The sequence below is a fragment of the Oryctolagus cuniculus genome, chromosome X (assembly GCF_964237555.1).
Source record: "Oryctolagus cuniculus chromosome X, mOryCun1.1, whole genome shotgun sequence".
NCBI classification, from domain to species: Eukaryota; Metazoa; Chordata; class Mammalia; order Lagomorpha; family Leporidae; genus Oryctolagus; species Oryctolagus cuniculus.
In genome coordinates this window covers 108,427,183-108,447,523 of record NC_091453.1, presented here as the reverse complement: position 1 = coordinate 108,447,523, position 20,341 = coordinate 108,427,183, and the positions used below count along the sequence as shown (strand labels likewise).

The window sequence follows — 20,341 nt, the reverse complement described above, 5'->3', positions numbered from 1 at the left end:
CAGGTGAAATGGCTTAGACCAGAGAACAGTCTCCCTCAGCTTTAATCAAACTATGTTTCTAAATATCATGCAATATTTCAGTGGCAAAACTATGACCTGATCCCACATCCCCGGATTTCCTATCCTCTCCTCATTTTCATAATGTTCTGTTATGAGAAAATGAGGAAAGAGACAGCAAGCAAGATACCCAATGAGAAAGAAGGAAAATAACTGCCTGTGATGGTGTGCCTGCCTCCTCTGTCACTTACTCTCTTAAAAGTTTCAAATAGCTTGAACTCTTGACTGCAAATCCCAGCCAACATTGTAGGCTCTCTCCCTGAGCTCTGTTAAAGCAATACTGGACTCCTTTCCAGAACATGCTCTGTGCTTTAAATCCATTCCCTCTACTAAGAATATCCTCCTTCTTTTTATCAGGCAAACTCCAATTTGCTCCCCCAAATGAAAATGATTTACCACAACTCTGGGTATTTCATGCCTAGATACCTATAGGTAGTAGTTTTTTGGCTGAATAAATATATTCTACAGTTCTCCTTTTATTTGAAGGAAAATATTGTCAAGGCCAACCTCTGACATGTCACTTCTATCATTCAGCCTACGCAGGTCTCACAGTCTGCATTCAACTGTCCTGTTTTCAAAGTAGTATTTTTTTTTTCTCTCAGTAGCACTTACTCTTTCTTGTCCTCCATTATCGAAATATATGTACATGCATAGATTCGACTGGCTTGTAAGTTCGTGAAGACAGGGGACCTGTCTTTTTCATGTACCCATCATAGTGCTTCACGTACCCAGTAAATGTACTCAGCGGGTGACTAGGCTTTTCTTATTTTCATGGGATTTCTTTTCTTGAGCTCAGCATATTTTCTGTGTTATGGTCCATTCTGTAGTGACAAAAACCCTACCTTGTATATTCGTTCACACATTCATTCATTCTAAATGTTAACAGGTACCTGCTCTAAGCCAGGCACTTTTGCAGGTGATTAACATTTGAAATCCATGCTTACTTTTATCATAATACATGTTGTCCATGAGCTTTTTGAAGACCCCTGATACAATTGAACGAAGAACTGCAGTTTAGATAGGGTGGTCAGGAAAAGCCTATCTGTGAGTTAGTGACATTTGAGCACACCCTCTGTCTTTCCTTAACATTACCCTGACCCTACTTCAACCGACCCGGTAGCTAGTACAGAGCTAAATGGAAAGTTACTGCCCATGATGATGTTTGCTGACTTTCACAACATCCTTCTGAGGTTGTAAGGTAAGGGCCAGTGTTGCTTGCTGCTTTACGGCTTGGCCTAGAACTACCATCAACTAGTCTGTGATCTTGAGCAAGTAACCAGCTTCTCTAAGCCATAATTTCCTATATCTGTAAAATGAAGAAAATAGTACCTACCTACTAAGAAGATATTGTAGATTAAATGAAATAATCAATGTTAGATTACTTACTATGAATATTACATGAAATAATGAATGTAAAACTTCAGAATGTAGTAAGGAGCCCGGAAATGGAGCCATGAATGTATGGAGCTCTGGTATAAAAATCAAGCTAGCATGTCAGATAAGTGGAAAATGTAGAGACTATGTAATAAATGCATCTGGAAAATGGTTAATGGTTATCCGTAGGGAAAAAGGTGAAAAAAAAACATTTTTACACTATCTGAATATATAATATCAATTGAGTATTATTTCAGTCTATTTTGTACACTGTAACAGAAAACCACAGACTATGCAAATAATAATAAACAATGGAAGTTTATTTCACTATGGTTCAAGGTGCTGAGAAGTCTTCCTGCATTATAACATAGCAGAGGGTATCACATGACAAGAAATTATGAGAGAGGGGAATGGGGAAGGGGGTCCATACACCTACTATGCACTTAATAACCCTCATAACCTAATCACCCCCTTAAAAGTCCCATTTCTCAAAACTATTACAATGGCAATTAAATTTCAACCTGAATTTTGGAGGGGACATTCAAAATATTGCAACTATAAATTTCAGTAACCAAATTTTAGAACCTTTACTAGAAAATGTCAGTGAATATCATATTGACCTTGAGATAGTAAAAGAGATTTTAAGGTACAAAAGGAATTAGTTCTAAAATAAAAGATTGATAGACTTAACTATATTAAAATGTAAAACTTTGTTCATTCAAATACACCTTAAAGAATGAGAGAAGAGGGGCTAACACTGTGGTTGTGTAGGGTGTAAAGCCACCGCCTGGTTTTCTGGTATCCCTATGGATGCTGGTTCGTGTCCTCGCTTTTCCACTTCTGATCCAGCTCCCTGTGAATGGCCTGGGAAAGGCAACGAAACATGGCCCAAGTGTTTGGGCACCTGCCACCCACGTGGGAGACCTGGATGAAGCTTCTGCTTCTGGCTTCCACCTGGTCCAGCCCTGGCCATTGCAGCCATCTGGAGAGTGAAACAGTTGATGGAAGATATTCCCTCTATTTCTCTCTCTCACTCTCTTGCTTTCTCTCTCTCTCTCTCTCTCTCTCTCTCTCTCTTTCTCCCCCTATATATTTCTCTATAACTCCTTCAAAAATAAATAAGTAGAACTTTAAAAAAGGAAAAATACAGGTTGCAAACTGAGAGAAAATATTCACAAAAGACAACTGACAAAGAAATAGCATCAAGGGTACATAAAGAATTTGTAAGAATCATTAAGAAAGCCAAAGCAGTTCCATAGAAAAATGGACAAAAGACATGAACAGACATTTCACAGAATTTTAAACACATATGGCCAATTGTGAAGAGAGATTCAATGTCATTAGTAATCAGGAAAATGCAAATTATATCATAGTAAGATATCATCTTATAACCCAGTGATTGACAAAAAATAAAAAAGTGCCAATACTAGGAAGCCTTTCCCAACTGGGGTTCATGGAAAGTGCTCAGGCCCTAAGGAATCCAATGTATAAAAAGAATGGACTTCTCTCCTTATGCACTAGAACAATGCTAGATAGAGACAAGAGCACTTCAAAAAGTTTCTGGATAAGTAGAATTAAAGAGTAAATTTATTTTGGTGCAGAAAAAATTTTGAAATCCATGCATAGTGTTTTCATAATATGCATTTCCATGAACTTTTTGAAGAATCCTTGTATGCATGCATTTCAAAGATTTTTTTGCCCCATGTAAACTTACATTCTAATTCCATTTTCCATGAACTTTGTGAAGTACCCTTGTACTCCCCTTGGGGAATTGAGGAGATAGCCAAATAATTTTCTGTGTTCTGTGATTCAGATGAGAAATAACAGCTAAAAAAGGGATATATTCAACATACAAAATTCATAATGTGACAGAGGGCTTATAAATAGGGAGCCACATTATATTTTGTAGTTACTAGTGGGAATACAAGGAGACTTTGAAAAGTTTGTGCAAAATGTAGACTTTTAATTCCATTTTCCACAAACATTTTGAACTACCCTCATACATATAAATTGCTGCAAACACTTGAGATCACATTTTGGCATTATCTCTGAAAGCTAAACATTGATACATCCTGTGACCCAAAAATTATACTCCAAGGTAAATACACATGAGGAACTCTTATTCATGTATAACAACAGACACGTACAATTATGTTTATAGAAGGATAATTCACAACACAAAAATCTACAAGTAATCTAAGTCCCTATCAATATTAATAATGGCTTAATCAAATGTGGTACATTCATGCAGTTTAATACTATACAGCATTCAGAACAAATGAACTATAGCCACACACAACAATATATGGATTAATTTTGGGAATATAATATTAGATGAAAATAAGCCTTAAAATATTATGTAAAAGCACATTATATATTTATAAAGTTAAAAATTATACAGATTATATGTAGGTATAATAAAACTAGAAAAGAAAGAAAAAAGAGAATTTAGAATTGAGGGAGATGTTAACTTGGCTGAAGGGAGGTGGGCATGTGGGTTAGGGATGGAGCAAATCTCATAATTAGATATTTCAAGATCTCAGCTTGTGAGACCACATTTGTGGCATAGTAACTTTAGCTACCACTTGCGAAACCAGCATCCATATGATAGTGCTGGTTCAACCTCAGCTGCTCCACTTCCAATCCAGCTGCCTGTTAATGCACCTAGTAAAGAAAGCAGTGGAAGATGGCCCAAGTGCTTGGGCCTCTGCCACACACATGGGAGACCTAGATGGAGTTTGTGCTTCCTGGCTTCAGCCTGACCCAGCCCTAGCTGTTGTGGCCATCTGGGGAGTGAACCAGCAGATTGATGATCCTGATCTTACTCTGTCTTCTTCCTACTCTCACCACCACCATCAGGCTGCCTTTAAAACAAATAAATAAATGCTTTTTTAGCTCATGTTTTGGGTTGTGCTTTTGCAGGTGCTTATTAAATTATTAAAAATAGCCTGCTAGAGCTGGCGTTGTGGCACAGTGGGTTAGGCTGCCACTTATAGTGCCAACATCTTGTATTGGAGCACCTGTTTGAGTCCCAGCCACTCTGCTTCTGCTCTTGTGCCTGGGAAAGCAGCAGAAGATGGCCAAGTGTTGGGTTCCTGATACCAATGTGGGAGACCTGGATGGAGTTCAGAGATCTTGATTTCCCTCTGGACCTCAGCTGGAGAATGAACCAGCAGATAGAAGATTCTCTCCCTCTCCCTCCCCCTCTCCTTCTCTCCCTCCCTCTCCCTCTCTCCCTCTCTCCCTCTTTCCCTCTCCCGCTCCCTCTCCTTCCCTCCCTTCCTACCTCACTCTCATTCTCAGTCTCAAATAAATAAATGTTTTTAAAAATAACTGGCTAATGTCCCTGTTCCCTGATACCTTCTCCCCCAGGGTCCTTTTCTATGTAACATCAGAAGTTCCCTCCCTCCCTTCCTTTCTTCCTTCATTAAAATGCTGGATTGTTTAGAACCTATTAGACCACTGAAGCCTGTTAGAACCCATTAGGTGACTGAGGCCTAAAACCCCAAAACCCAATAAACTGGGAGCAGATAATCTAAGGGTTAGTAGAACATCTATTGCTTGGGAGAACCTTCACCTGGACCTTCGAAATTGCTGAGATAAGATATCATAAAAAAGGGACTTTACCAACCCACCCTTCTGTAACAGGACCACTCCCAACAAACAACATAAGTAAATAGGCTGCTGCCATTGCCCAGCAGCACTGAACATTCACTTCAGCCTCCCTGCCATCTCTCTGGGTGGCGTACAATCCTTTCCAAACCCCTTCTGTGCTGTCCTTTCTCCAACAAAAACCTTTTCTGCTTTAAAAATAAAATAAAATAACTGGCTAAATGACTAGGGGACCAGTGTAGAGAATGTGTCAAGAACCAAGTATAATGATACATCCAATTTTATGCACCTGAGACCCTAAAATAAATATGTGAATAATGAAGTACTTGGCGCGGTGATTTTGATGCAAATGAGGCTGAGTAAATGACAGTTGTCACTGCTAGTATTGCTTCCTCTTGCTTCTACTAACTTTTCCCTCTGTGAAGCAATCATTATCTTCATTTTGTACCTGAGAATTAATGATTCTGAGAAATACTAATTTGCACAAGGTGGCCCCAAATGACTGAGAAAACTGGGTTTAAAATTTAATAGTTCTTGGGTTTTTAACCTTCCATTAATCCGTTAAACGTCTTTCATTGAATTGTGCTTTATTTTAAATTATAAAAGTACTCCATACGTGTACTTTCAGGATGTTGCCAACACCAGAAGCTTTAATGCTGCATATTGTGACTTTGGTACTCAAAATCTTAATAATATATTAAGCTAATAGTGGCAGATAATGCTGAATTAGGGCACTCTACTGGAAGGTTATACTATATGAGGAATGGGTAGCTAGAGAAAAAAAGATTGTGCTCCTACCCTGAATCTGTAAGTGTGTTAGCTATGTTTAGTTATTAGGTCTTACCTAATACCTTTCTTCATTCCTTGCAACAAATATTCCTCTAGTCCCACCATCAAAAGAGCTGAGTTTCTGTATATAAAGATAATTGAAAATGAATCTTCATGTGAATGGAATGGGAGAGGGAGTGGGAGATGGGAGGGCTGCGGGTGGGAGGGAAGTTATGGGGGGAAAAAGCCACTGTAATCCAAAAGCTGTACTTTGAAAATTTATATTTGTTAAATAAAAGTTAAAAAAAAAAAAAGAGCTGAGCTGTACCTTTTTAGGAAGAAGAGTTTTTAATGTTATAATGAGGAAAAGAAACTTGGAGGTGGTTGTCTGATTTCAGTGTATTTTTGTGTTGGATGGTTCAGTGTGTAACAGGGAAGACCTTAAAGATTAGCAGATTAAATTATATGAAGAGACAAGACTATATGTTTCCCTTCAGGTATAAGCATCTTAAAATTTAAGGCAAATGGGGAAAGAGCTACTTTCAGGAGGATGAAGTAGATGTGCTTTTCCCTATTCTTCCCACTAACTAAAACTGAAAACCCCAGTTATGGTATATTTTAAAATTATTAGAAAACTGTAACATACAGAGAAAGCAAGAGTATTTAGAGAACTCAAGACCTGATGAAATATGTGGCAATAAGTTCCCTGGATTTTTGTTTTGCTTCATTTGTCTCACACTAGGAGCTGAAAAACCTGGAAATTCAGAAACACTAAAGGGTGCAGACAAAATAAAAACCCCCAAGAAGAGCCTCATTTCCTCCAGGCACAGGACCAGGAAAGAACAGTCTGGTAATATGGAAAGCTTATAGAAAATAGCTAGCTTGCTACTCCAGTCAAACACTGTAGAAAAAGCTGTAGCTCTACTCCTACCCACTTCTAGCCAAGTGGGGAACCTAGATTTTCACCTTCATGAAGCTCTAATGAGTCAGTCCAGCACCCCTGCCAGGGACCTCCACCAGGATGATGTGATGGAAAGCAAAATACTGATCTGGAACTTTCATTCCTACTGGCCAGCAGTGAACCACCTCCCTCCTCTCATGCTGTGTGTGGAAACAACCTTGGAGGAGTCTGGACTCTACTCCTCCCAGACAGTTAACAGTTATGAAACCACTCCTATCTATTGAGGTGAGAGAGTAATGACCATCATGGAGAGTAATGACCATCTTTATCACCCAGAAGTGAGTTCATGGAAATAAGATGTAATTGGAGACTGCTGGGGAGCAGAAACTCCCACTCTGGCCATCAGTAATGAGGAGAGTACCTTCCCCAGATGTCAATGCAAGTCACATAGGGTGCCTGGGTTTTTATATCCATTTGGCAATAATGAGGCAATGCACCCCACGTCCCCCATGCTAAAATGTTATACAATGCCAATTAAAACAGAAGATTTAGGCCGGTGCTGCAGCTCAATAGGCTAATCCTCTGCCTGCGGCTCCGGCACACTGGGTTCTAGTCCCGGTCGGGGTGCCGGATTCTGTCCCGGTCGCTCCTCTTCCTGTCCGGCTCTCTGCTATGGCCCAGGAGTGCAGTGGAGGATGGCCCAAGTCCTTGGGCCCTGCACCCACATGGGAGACCAGGAGAAGCACCTGGCTCCTGCCTTCGGATCAGCGTCGTGTGCCGGCCGCAGCGCGCCGGCCGCGGCGGCCATTGGAGGGTGAACCAACGGCAAAGGAAGACCTTTCTCTCTGTCTCTCTCTCTCTCACTGTCTAACTCTGCCTGTAAAAAAAAAAAAAAAAAAAGACTGTGTGGTATTGGTGAGGTGAAAGATAAACAGATTAATGGAACATAATAGAAAACAAAGAAATATACCCACATAAGTACAGCCAACTGATTTTTCCAGTGTACAAAAGCAATTCAATGGAGAGAGGATAATCTTTTTAATGAGCAATCCTGGAGCAGTTGACCAAACATAGCCAAAAAAATGAACCTTGATCTAAATCTCTTTGTATGAAAATTTAAAATGTAAAATTATAAAACTTTGAGAAAAAATAGAAAGGAATCTATAGGACATAGGGACATGGAAACAACTCAGACTTGACATCAAAAGTATACCTATACAAGGAAAATTGATGTTAGATTGCATTAAAATTATATTTTCATTCTCTGTGAAAGACTACATTAAGAAGATAAACAAGCTACAGAATGGGAGAAAATTTGCAAAACACATATTCACAAAGAATTAGTATCTAGGATATATAAAATGCATCAAGCTCAATGGCAAACAAAAATAATTCGATTAAAAATTTGCAAAAGATATCAACAGGAATTTCATGGAAGAGTATATAAAGGTAATTAAAAAAAAGTACTTAAAAAGATGCTCCATATCACCAGTCATTAAAGAAATCTAAATTAAAGTCACAATGATACATCACTTGCCAGAGTGATATAAAAATAATAAAAACTCAAAATTCTGATCAAGATGCAGAGAAATGGAATCATTATACACTGCTGGTGAAAATGTGAAATTTTATAGCCAATATAGAAATGTTTGGACTGTTTCTTTAAACATGAAACTACCTTAGGACCCAGTGGTTGAATAGTTAGACACTGATCGCAATGAAGTGAAGACTTGCATACACGATAAAACCTTTCCAGGAAAGTTTATAACAACTTTAAATCCTAATAGTCAAAAACTACAAACAACTCAGGGCTTTTCATTGGGTGAATGATTAACTTGTAGTATATCTATGTCTTGGAATATTAGTAATAAAAAAGATCAAAGTAGTGATACATGTAATAATATAAATGATTCTCCAGAGAATTACACTAAGTAGAAAAAAAAAAGGTCTGATGGGGCCAGCGCTGTGGGGTAACAGGTAAAGCCGCCGCCTGCAGTGCCAGCATCCCAGATGAGCGCCGGTTCAAGTCTCGGCTGCTCCACTTCCAATCTAACTCTCTGCTGTGGCCTGGGAAAGCAGTAGAAGGTAGCCCAAGCCCTTGGGCCTCTGCACCCACATGGAAGACCCAGAGGAAGCTCCTGGCTCCTGGCTTTAGATCGATACAGCTATGGCTGTTGCAGCCATCTGGGGAGTGAACTAGTAAATAGAAGACCTCTCTTTCTCTGCCCCCCTCTCTCTCTGTAACTCTGTCTTTCAAATAAATAAATCTTTAAAAAAAGAAAAGAGCCTGCAAGGTTACATGTTGTATGATTCCACTTATATAACATGCTTGGAATGACAAAATTACAGAAATACAGAACAAATGGCTGGTTGCCAGGGGTTAATAAGCTAGTGGGAAGAAGAAGGAAGCAGGTGACTGTGAAAGAGCAATATTCAGGAGGAACCCTTGTAGTGAAGGAAATGTTCTGTGTCTTGCCCATATAAATGTCAATATCCTCTTGTACTATAGATGCTACCATTGAGGAGAAATGGGTAAAGGATACATAGCATCCCTCTATTATTTCTTATACCTACAAATGAAACAATTAAATCTCATTACATTGTCATTGAAAAGAAGAGACATTAGAACAAATGAATGACCACCCAAGGGTCACAACAGTTAAGTACAAATATATCCCCATTCTGAAAAAGCAGTGCTAAAAGAATTAGAACAGTTGTAAAAGGGGCAGGCCAATTTTGAATTGGTAGCCTCTTTACCATCATACTCCTTTTGTCCGTGGCCACCCTAAGGTACAAAGAATGCAGCTACAAAAGATTATTTTTCTGCTGCCTATCATGCCATTTCACAGAAAATGTGAAGCTTTAGGAACTAAGCAAGGTGTTTCTTGTAGTTAGGCTGTGTAAATTCTACAGATCTGTATCTCAGGACCAATATTCTTTAGCTACATGACCTTGTTCTTTTATCTCTACAGCTTGGATAAAATTCATTCTGCATGTCTGTGGGGGTGGGAAGCATGAATTTGTAAGGGAGCAAGCATGTGCATGAATGATCACAGGTATGCTAATGTTGGGGAGATTAAGGGAGAGGGGACAAGACAGTCACTGGGGTTAGATGAATGTTGTCATGTCCACACAGGGAATTTGACATCCTCATTCCAGGGAAATTGTTGAGAATAAAAGAAAATAGAAGCTTGAGTAATTAAAGATCCTTATAGAATGCATGAAATTTGTCTGCTTTAGTCATAGAAAATATTCTTAAAAGTGTATAGTATAATGCCTTCACAGTCGAAAATTCATTTGCCAGAGTGCAGGGTACATTATGTCAAGCTATTTGGAAGTAACAGTTTTTTCCTGAATAAAAATGTTTTGTGCTTCTACCGTTTCCGTCTTTCTCAGGGGCAACCATTGCCAATTGCCTAGCCTAGCTAATGAGTTAGAATTTTTATGTCACAGGCTGGTCTCCCAGGCCCAAGGTCAATTTGCTAATTAATATCCTTTCTTCCAGTAGGTCCCCATCTCCAGTTTATCCATTCAGGAAATGGGCAAAATATGCCAAGAGATTATATTTATTGTACACAGTTCTTAGCATAAGACCCATTCAGTATGGGGAAAGTATTAATGAACTTGCCAGTGGTCAATTTACCAACCCAAAACTACAGAAATATATTCTCAGTTGTCCCTCAAAAGCTGCATAAGAGAAAAAGAAATGCCGAGCAAACAATATTGGAGAGTTCTTCAGGTTGGGAGATGCTTTAACAACAGAGAACCTCCAAAGTATACTATCTACAAACAGTACGCAGAAGCAAGGTACAACCTCCACAGACAGCATTTCCAGGAAAAGTATAACATCCACGGATAGCTGTCCCAGGAAAGTGGAATGACTACAAATAACATTCCCAAGAACAGTGTAACACAAGAGAAATTTGGAACAAGGTGCATTTCTACTAAAAAGGATGGTACTCTAGCTATTCAATGATCCAAGTCCAGTTTTCTTTGTGGCAGTGTTGGCATTGGAGAAATTTATGAATTTATGGTTTTTTTGTGTGTGTGTGTGATCTTGTACGAGGTAAGTCAATGAGAAAGCAGAGGTTTGCACTTGTCAGGTTGGCTTTCAAAGTGTTTGCAAATCAGCAGTTTATTCTCATGGATTTTTTTTCTTTAATTTGTAACTTACAGGTTTGACAGACTTGTGAGGATAAAAATTACATCATGGAGCCTGATCTAAGATAGGATCCCATATGTTTAGTGCTCAGAGACACATGGAATTCTAGAGCCATAGGACCTTAAAGATCTTAGAGGTACGTTTTCATTTTATAGATAAGAAAACTGCACAGAGAACAGATTTTCCCGAAGCCACATGAATTTCCTGAGTCCTACTCCATCTCCATTTAGATGTTTACACATAGAAACCAGCAGAAAGTAAGAGGCATAGAGAGGTAGAGTGGTAGAGACTGACAAAGGAAGGCGGGCCTCAAGCATTAGACAGATTGATTAAAAGACAGACTGAGAGTTAGACATGGACAGTTAAATGGAGACAGATATTTAAGCAAAGAAAAAAAGAAATAGGAAAAAAAAAACAGTCATAGGCCATTCATTAACGAAATACAAACAGAAATCCAGAAGGAGACACAGACACATGGAGACAAAATGAGATACAGATAGGCATAGGGAAAGAAGGGAGAGAGGGAAGGAGAAGGAGAGCAAGAGGGAAGGAGAAAGAGAATAGATAATAGAGGACACAGAGCAACAGGATAGACAGGGAGACAGACCTGAGAGAGATAGGGACATATAAAAACAGGAAGCAACAGGGTAGGAGACCTGGACTGAGTTCTCAGTTCATGGCTTTAGCCTGGCCTAGGCCTGACTGTTGCATGCATCTGGGGAGTAAGCCAGTGGATGGAACCCCCCACCCTCCACCCACTGCTGCTGCCGCAGCCAGTCTCTCTACCTCTGAAATAAATAAAATGATTTTTTAAAAGAAAAGGTAAGTAGACAGGGAGTGCCAAAACTGGCAAGGACAAACAGGCAGAGAGAAATTGAGGGACATACTGGGAGAATGACAAAAAAAAAAATGCTGACATTGAGACAGACAGAAATGCAGACAGAGAGACAAATTGGAAAATAAATGGAGAGGTCCCTTCTCATTCATCATCCCCACTCTCCCACCATCATCACTACAAATGCCCTTCCTTGTTGAGCCTTACATGAGTGACAACAGGAAGCAATTTTAGCACTGTGTCTGGATCATGATAGAGATTTAGGAGAAGGTGGTGTCTAGTAAAAATCATTCAAATCACACTGGGAAGGGGACTGAGTCTGAACATTTTTGTCTTTTGGAAATATCCCAGGGCTTATGTGCTATTAGGTATGAGAGTACTTGTCCCATGTGAATAATTCAAGCCTTTGTCCCTTGTCAATACTGTGGGGCTTGAGTTGTTATTTTGGTTTTTAAACAAACACATGAATTCTTTCAGAAGTCCATTGTTTGCAGATTTCCCATCATGCCTCATTCCTCCCTGGAGGAAAATGCTTTGTCTTTTTTTTTTTTTTTTGATAAAGCAAACTTATCACTTTTCTCTTTTACAGTTTTCTACTGAGTGTCTTGTTTTCATACTTTAGAATTCATATAGCTCTCAGGCAAGTTTCTCTAAGATGTTTCTATTTAATATTCAGCTGCAGCACCAAGGAGTTTAACATTATTTTCAGAGTTTTAAATGAAATATCTAAGAGAACCTTCTTCCTGTAGGCATTTCACCTTAAATGTCTTCAAGGCACTTCTGGCTTTTTCTTAATTATTATTGACATTTGATATTTGCTGCCCCAACTATATAAAAATGTGCAAATAAATAAGTTGAACTCCATAGATATTGGGCTGTGCCAGATTCTCAGGTGATCTTAGCCAGCCCAGCTCCTGCCCAGAAGTAGAAAACAATGGGAAGTGAGTTGAATACTAGGAACCAGGCTTAACCTCTCTTCTAGAACCACGAGGCATTCATTGTTTATCTTGAAGGAGGTAGAGAATGACAGTGAGTCTTCACGATTTGTGATTTACTAGGGTCTTACTAGGGTCGAGTGCAGGGAGCAACAGTGGCCTGGTTTCTGGGAAAGCTCACCATCCTGCTTTGTGGAGGTTGCTCCAATTATAGAAAAATGAACAGGAAATTCAGGACTCCAGGTCTTCCAGCACCTAACATTTGCAGCAGAAAAAGTTACATAGCATAGAATTTAAGAACCAAGTTGGAATGCTGTCTGCCAGAACTTTATCTACACTTGCTTGGAAAAAATAAGATAGTTTTCATTTTCTTTCCTGATGAAATTATTGGAATTTTAGAATTAGGAAGGTTGTAAAATCATCCAGTCCAAATGTCCTACCAATACATAAAGAAACTAAGGAAAGGAACAATACAGTTTAATAAATAGTATAGACCATAAGTAAGGATATTAGTGTAGAAGACAGGCAGTGATTCAAAGAGGTTAAGAACACAGCCTTAGGCATCGGATTAGCCTGGGCTCTGTGTAACCTGTGTTACGTTAGACAAATGTTTGAACTCTCTGTGCTACCTGTAAAAATGGGGAAAATAATAAGACCCATATTGTGGTTGTGAAGAAATAAATGAGACAACATAAGTAAACAGGGGTGTGCTTTCCACAGTATCTGGGATATATGCAAGAGTACTTCAAAAAGTTTGTGAAAAATTGAATTAAAAGGTGAGTTTATTTTGGTAAGAACTGTGAAATTAGTGCATACTTTTTCATAATACACATTTCCACAAACTTTTTGAAGGCTTTTCTTGCATGCATGGATTTTAAAATTTTCACATCAAAATAAACTTTTAATTCCATTTTTCCATAAAATTTTTGAAGTACCTTCGTAGATGCTTAACATGTTAGCTCTAGCTCAGAAAGAAGCAGCTTTGCAGAGTTAAGACCTCTTGATTCCTGGCCCAGGTTGCTCTTTGAAAATCAGGATGTACTGAAAGTGTAGCAATGTCCTTAATAGGTATTCTGCCTTTGCACCACCAACCTTCTTTGCCTTTTATTGCTATTATTCTGAATTTTCACAACTTTGGGAAAAACAAGAGCATGATAAACATTTGCCTCTGACTACATCATTCCGCATTTGTGTCTAATCTTTGTTATTGTCTGCAGGCCTTCTTAAATGGTGGCTACAGCCGGAGCTTGAATCCAAATTGCCCACAGGCCTCCACATGTTGAATAAATACATCTGTCCAAAGACACTGAAGACTCCACTCTCAATCAGAGACACTTCCCCAAATGAGGGACTTGGTAGATCTGAGTAATGCTCCAAGTCTGGTACACATTGCTGCAAATTTTTATTGTTGGAAAATACATAGGATGGGAAACTGGTTTTCTGCTGGATGAGCCCTAACCATAGTGTGCAAAGAGCTTGCTCAGCAAAGAAACAGTTTGAGAAGCCCTGCTTCTGGGATTATAAGGCCCACAGATCAGAGCTGCTTTGTGTCTTTTTTTTTTTTTTTTTTTTTTTTTTTTTTTTTGACAGGCAGAGTGGACAGTGAGAGAGAGAGACAGAGAGAAAGGTCTTCCTTTTGCCGTTGGTTCACCCTCCAATGGCCGCCACGGCCAGCGCGCTGCGGCCGGCGCACCGCGCTGATCCGATGGCAGGAGCCAGGAGCCAGGTGCTTCTCCTGGTCTCCCATGGGGTGCAGGGCCCAAACACCTGGGCCATCCTCCACTGCACTCCCTAGCCACAGCAGAGGGCTGGCCTGGAAGAGGGGCAACCGGGACAGAATCTGGCGCCCCGACCGGGACTAGAACCCGGTGTGCCAGTGCCGCTAGGCGGAGGATTAGCCTAGTGAGCCGTGGCGCCGGCCTTTTTTTTTTTTTTTATTCTATAAAGGTCTTCCCTCCGTTGGTTCACCCCACAAACGGCCACTACGGCCAATGCACTGCACTGATCCGAAGCCAGGAGCCAGGTGCCTCCTCCCGGTCTCCCATGCGGGTGCAGGGCCCAAGCACCTGGGCCATCCTCCAATGCCTTCTCGGGCCACAGCAGAGAGCTGGACTGGAAGAGGGGGCAGTCGGGACAGAATCCAGTGTCCCGACCAGGACTAGAACCGGGGTGCCGGCGTCGCAGGTGGAGGATTAGCCTAGTGAGCTGCGGCAACGGGCTGCTTTGTGTCTTAAAACGGGTCTTCTGTGCACTGTATCTGGAGTCACCTGGTGGGCAAAACTCCACAGTGGATTCAGGAAGATGGTAATCAATATTTTTCTGAAACCAGTAGAAACTTGAGCTCCTTTTATCTACATGTACTATTATGAAGTTGAACTGAGGGATTAAATCCTGAGAATATGTTGAAACTCTTGGCATTGAAAGGGTCTTAAACTGAATAATTGACTCCCAGTTTCTTTTATAATTCAGCCTTTTTCCTTTGAAAGGCCATCACCTAAATAAATAGTGAGATTTTAGGGGAATTCAAGCTTTCTGCTGAGCACTAATCGCTATCTTAAGTGAATTGATTAAAACAAAACTAGGAACTTGGTAGACTTGTCTCCTGTCTCAGTGCATATAGTCTAAGATCACTTGTAACTTACAATGCCTTCATTTAGAGTACCTGTTTAAGCTGTGTTTCACAGGTTTCTTTCATAACTTTTCTCCCTTGCCTCCATGGCCAAGAAAGATCCTCAAATTGCTCTTCCACTCAAACTTTAGTACACAGGCTTGAAGGTACAACCTGCTACCATCAAACAGTTCAAATTGACTCCATGGCACCAGTCTCCTTCAGATTCCAGTTAATATTTAACAGTACTGTCACCAGCCTATATCATATTCTAATAGCACCTTAACTTGCCTCCCGGCCTCCAGGTGTTTACTTATCTCTGACTTGCACACAGCTATTCTAGTGTGATCCTTATTGGAGCCCTGGTTCTGGCTGTACCAGTGCCTGTCCCACACAGGCACAACCACCCAGTTTGGTTTGGGGCTGAGGATAATGAACCAAAGTGTAACCATCTTTCCCATCCTCCCTTGATTAGACCCTAATCTCATTTTCACATTCCTCATCAGCTAGTTAGAAATGGAATTGCTTTGTGCCTGGAGACCAGCTTGATTGTTTATTCTTTCCCTTGTGCTAGGCAGTTTCAGCAGTGGGAAATTCCTAGTTGGAGGAAAATGGGAATCCCAGGTTTATGTCAAGTTAGACATGATGGCAGGGATGTTTAAAAGCAGTGCTAATTAAGGCAGAAAGAAATCTTGCCCCAGTAGACACCAATAACTGCTTTGCAACTGTTATATTTCTATCCTCAATACCTAAAACAAAGAGAACATCTTTTTTTTAAAAAAAAAATTTATTTGAAAGGCAGAGTTACAGAGAAAGAGAGGAAAGACAGAGAGAAATAGAGCAAGCTTCCATCCACTGATTCCATCCCCAAATGGCTACAACAACCAGAGCTGGGCTGGTCTGGAGCCAAGAGCCAGGAGCTTTCTCTGTGTCTCCCATGTGGGTGCAGAGGCCCAAGCACTTGGGCAATCTTTCACTGCTTTCTCAGGCACATTAGTAGGGAGCTGGATCAGAAGTGGAGCAGCCAGGACTCAAAACAGCACCCCTATGAGATGCCGGTGTTGCAGGTGGCAAATTAACTTGCTATGCCACAATGCTGGCCCCCAAAGAGAACATCTTAACTAAAACATAAGAAAAGGCAAAATCAAGGTCCCCATTTAAGGAAAAATGAGGATGTGCATTTATAGGGACTCCTGTGTTGGCAGTAATGTGTCTAGTAGACACATTAGTCTACTAGAGAAATGCAGCTATCAGGCAATGGGTGTGGCTCAAGTTCATAATACTGTAATTATTTCTGGAGTGTCCTGTCTGGATTGGAAAAATAGTGGGTACAAATAGTGTCTGCTGGCAAGTAAGTCTGTTTATTGCCTCTCATTAATGGGAATCTTAAGAGGAATGTGTTAGCTTGGAAATGCACTGGCCTTTCACCAATTGCTTAAATCATCAGAGCAGCAGTTTCTCTTCATGCCACAGTTACCTTCTCGGAAGTGAGAATTTGTGGTCTGTTTGATTCAATTCATCACAGACTATTGGAGAACAAATGATAGACCAAGGCCTTGAATTAGAGCTGGCCAACCAGATCTTCTTTCCTGGCAGTATTTAGTATTCCATTGCAGTATTTTGTCTCTTCTTCAAAATCTTATTCAAGAACCAGTTGAACTCAGGATTTTCTGTAGACTTTAATCATTTGTACTAATGAGGGAGGGAGAGTGAACATGAAGCTTCATCAAAAAAAGATGACTTTGGGGCCGACGCTGTCGCATAGTAGGTTAAGCCTCTGCCTGCGGCACTGACATCCCATATGGGCACCAGTTCGAGTCCCGGCTGCTCCACTTCCAATACAGCTCTCTATTAATGGCCTAGGAAAGCAGCAGAAGATGGCCCAAGTGCTTGGGCCCCTGCACCCACGTAAGAGACCCAAAGAAGGTTCCAGACTCCTGGCTTTGGATCAGCCCAGCTCAGGCCGTCGCGACCATTTGGGAATGAACCACTGAATGGAAGACCTCTCCCTCTCTGTCTTTCCTTCTCTGTCTGTAACTCTGTCTTGCAAATAAATAAATAAATCTTTAAAAAGGTGACTGTTTATAGCAGTAGATCTTAGACTGGCTGGGAAATTTACTGCATGGCTTTATAGTCTTCATTAAAGGTACCCTTCAACATGGAGCTCTATTATGGAGGGAACTTGGTCTTCTTCTGTATCTTCACAGTCATTGCAGCGTCTGCACATAGTGAACAAACAAGAAGTGATGTATCGTGGACTGTTTGGCCTCCCATCTTTCCTGTCCCCAAGCAATTTAGAATCTAGATTGTGGGAAATAGAAGGTACCTGTGCCTTTTACCTCTAAAAGTTCTTCAAGCCATTCTTTTGATCCTAAAATTAAGCGTATAGAACAGACCTGGAGCCACCAAATGTGTCCCCTTCTGTGCTAAAAAGATAAAGCTTTCTGTTAGAATAAGAGTTTTTTTTTTTTTTTCAAGAAAGAGATCACATAAATCTAGATGCTGAACGTTATACCTGTTTATTAATGATAGCCATTATAGACATTATACTTGTGCTATACTTTACATCTCAAAAATGCTTTGTGTTCATAAGGACACAAAGCAACAGAAGAAAGAAAAACAGAAGAAAACAGAAGGATTCTTTAACATAGCATACAGTATGAATCAGAAATGCCTGTGTTCCAGTCTTGACTCTAGTATATCTAAAGTGTGTGATCTTAGATTACTTGCTTAGCTTTGAGACACTATCTCCTCAAATTTAAAGTGAAAATAAGATCTTTGTACCAGCCTTCATGAGTAGTTACTGGGAATCTTCTAGCATAGTGATGGATGCAAAGTTGAAATCAGAGCTCTGTAAATTATTATTCTGTCTGCTCCACAAACAGCAAAATAATCATCCACTGATTCATTCATTGAGATGAAATCCTTTTGAAATTTACATTTTCTAAATTTTTCTCATTGTGTATTCCTTTTTAACATTTTATTTCAGAATACTCTTGAATTAACAAAAGAAAAACTCTGAGGTATTAATACAAAGAGTTCCCATGTACCCCTCATCCCATCTCTACTATTAGCATCTTGTCACAATTATTTTTTAATCCAAAAAACTTCTATCCCTCCCTTCCCTCCCAGCTACAGTAATCAACATTAAATGTTCAGTTGGAGGTTTTTTTTTTTTTTATATCAGGTCCCATATATAAGGGAGGTGGTGTTTGCCTTGCTATGTCTGGGTTATTTCACTCTAGTTCCATCCATTTTACTGCAAATAATATTTCATTTTTTCAACTAAATACTGTTCGATTGTGTGACTAACCCACATTTTCTTTATCCATTAATCTGATGATGGTCCTCTTGATTGATTCCATATTTGGGCTAATGTAGACAGTGTTGCTATAAACATGGTGGTGCAGGTATCACTTTGATACAGTGTGTTCATGGCTTTTGGGTAGATACCTGGTAGTGGGATTGCTATATCATATGGTAGTTACTTTTTTTTTGTAGTTACTTTTCTACTTATTTTTCAGAAATAATGTAGTCACTGTTTTCCACAGTGACTACATTAATTTACATTCCCATCAACAGTGTATGAGAGTTTCCCTTTCTCCCTATCCTTGCCAGCATTTATTACTCTATTTGACAGTAGCCATTCTAACAGGAGTAAGGTGATATCTCATTGTGATCTTTATTTATTTACTTTTTTGCGAGAGTTACAGACAGTGAGAGGGAGAGACAGAGAGAAAGGTCTTCCTTCCGTTGGTTCACTCCCCAAATGGCCGCAACGGCCAGAGCTGTGCCAATCCGAAGCGAGGAGCCAGGTGCTTCTTCCTGGTTTCCCATGTGGGGGCAGGGGCTCAAGGACTTGAGCCATCTTCTACTGCTTTCCCAGGCCATAGCAGAAAGCTGGACTGGAAGTGGAGCAGCTGGGACTAGAACCGGCGCCCATATGGGAGGCTGGCGCTGCAGGCGGAGGATTAACCTGCTTTGCCACAGCACAGGCCTCCTCATTGTGATTTTGATTTGCATTTCTCTGGTGGCTAGTGTTTATGAGCACTTTTTTTCATATATTGATTGGCCATTTGTATTTTTCTTTTGAGAACTGTCCAGGTCCTTTGTCCATTTCTCAACTGGATTGATTGTTTTTTCATTGCTGAATTTTTTTAGTTGCTGATATATTCGGAGTCTTTTGTCAAATAAATAGCTTACAAATATTTTCTCTCATTCTCTTGAATGTCTCTTCACTCTGTTGATGGTTTCCTTTTCTGTGAAGAAGCTTCTGAGTATCATATAATCACATTTGTCTAGTTTTCTTTTGTTGCCTGAACCCTTGGGTTCTTATCTAAGAAGTCATCACCTACACCAGTGTCTTGAAGTCTTTCACCTACATTTTCTTCTAGCAGTTTCATAGTTTCTGGTCTTAGGGTCTTTGATTCATCTTGAGTTGATTTTTATATATGGTGAGAGATAGGGATCTAATTTCATTCTTCTAAATATATATACGTGTGTGTATGTGTGATATATCTCTAGTTTTTCCATTTCTTGAAAAGACTATCCTTTCTCCAGTGTATGTTCTTTTTCAAAAAAGCAGTTGGCTCTATGTACATGAATTAATTTCTTGGCTGTCTTTTCTATTCCATTGATCTATGTGCTTTTTTTTAAAAAAAAATTCTAGTACAATGCTATCTTAACTATAGCTTTGTAGTATATTTTAAAAGCAGGTATTGTGATGCCTCTTGCTTGATTTTTTCCCCCTCATGATCACTTTGGCTATTTTGGGTCTTTTGTGATTCCATATGAACTTTAGGATTTTTTTTCTGAATTCTGTGAAGAATGTCATTGGTATTTTGGTTGGGATTTCATTGAATCTGTGAATTGCTTTAGGTAATAGAGGCATTATAAAGATACTGATTCTCCCAATCTGTGAACACGAACTATCTTTCCACTTTTTAATGTCTTAGGTGATTTCTTCAATCAGCGTTTTATAATTTTCATTATAGAGAACCTTCACTTCTTTGGATAAGTTTATTCCTAAATATTTCAATTTTTGTAGCTATTATGAATGATATTTCTTTTCTGATTTCTCTTTCAGCAA

General features: G+C 39.7%; 1 protein-coding gene across 50 annotated transcripts in view; it reads left to right on the top strand.

The window, feature by feature from the left end:
- The window catches only part of ENOX2 (ecto-NOX disulfide-thiol exchanger 2), a 315,538-nt gene that overhangs the window by 154,494 nt on the left and 140,703 nt on the right, over nucleotides 1–20,341 (top strand). For 11 of the 50 annotated variants that reach the window (XM_070066476.1, XM_070066490.1, XM_070066504.1 and 8 more), the window contains exon 4: nucleotides 10,889–11,010. The exons of the other annotated variants lie outside the window; for them this stretch is intronic. The gene's annotated coding sequence lies outside the window, so the exon portion shown is untranslated. The remainder of the gene's footprint in view (nucleotides 1–10,888; nucleotides 11,011–20,341) is intronic. 50 annotated transcript variants of the gene reach the window in all.